We start from the raw sequence: 647 nt of genomic DNA, 5'->3' as shown, positions 1-647 counted from the left end.
ATAGAAAAACAACAGAATAGATAGAACGAAAGAATAGATAGATAGAACGACAGAATAGATAGATAGATAGATAGAACGACAGAATAGATACATAGAACGACAGAATAGATAGATAGATATAGATAGATAGAACGACAGAATAGATAGATAGATAGAACGACAGAACAGATAGATAGAACGACAGAATAGATAGATAGACAGATAGAACGACAGAATAGATAGATAGATAGAACGACAGAATAGATAGATAGAACGACAGAATAGATAGAATAGATAGATAGAACGACAGAATAGATAGATAGATAGAACGACAGAACAGATAGATAGAACGACAGAATAGATAGATAGACAGATAGAACGACAGAATAGATAGATAGATAGAACGACAGAATAGATAGATAGAACGACAGAATAGATAGAATAGATAGATAGAACGACAGAATAGATAGAACGACAGAATAGATAGATAGAATAGATAGATAGATAGAACGACAGAATAGACAATAGATAGATAGACAGAATAGATAGATAGATAGATAGAATATAGATAGATAGATAGATAGATAGACAGACAGAATAGATAGATAGATAGATAGACAGAATAGATAGATAGATAGATAGATAGATAGATAGATAGATAGAATAGA

At 30.8% G+C, this 647-nt stretch overlaps 1 protein-coding gene across 1 annotated transcript in view; it reads right to left on the bottom strand.

The window, feature by feature from the left end:
* The window catches only part of LOC107700800 (rho-related GTP-binding protein RhoU-like), an 8,824-nt gene that overhangs the window by 4,465 nt on the left and 3,712 nt on the right, over positions 1-647 (bottom strand). The window lies entirely within an intron of this gene.

The sequence above is a fragment of the Sinocyclocheilus anshuiensis genome, unplaced genomic scaffold (assembly GCF_001515605.1).
Source record: "Sinocyclocheilus anshuiensis isolate Anshui unplaced genomic scaffold, SAMN03320099.WGS_v1.1 scaffold1127, whole genome shotgun sequence".
NCBI lineage: Eukaryota > Metazoa > Chordata > Actinopteri > Cypriniformes > Cyprinidae > Sinocyclocheilus > Sinocyclocheilus anshuiensis.
Note: the sequence above shows the minus strand (reverse complement) of the source record. Positions and strands in the feature narration are given on the sequence as shown.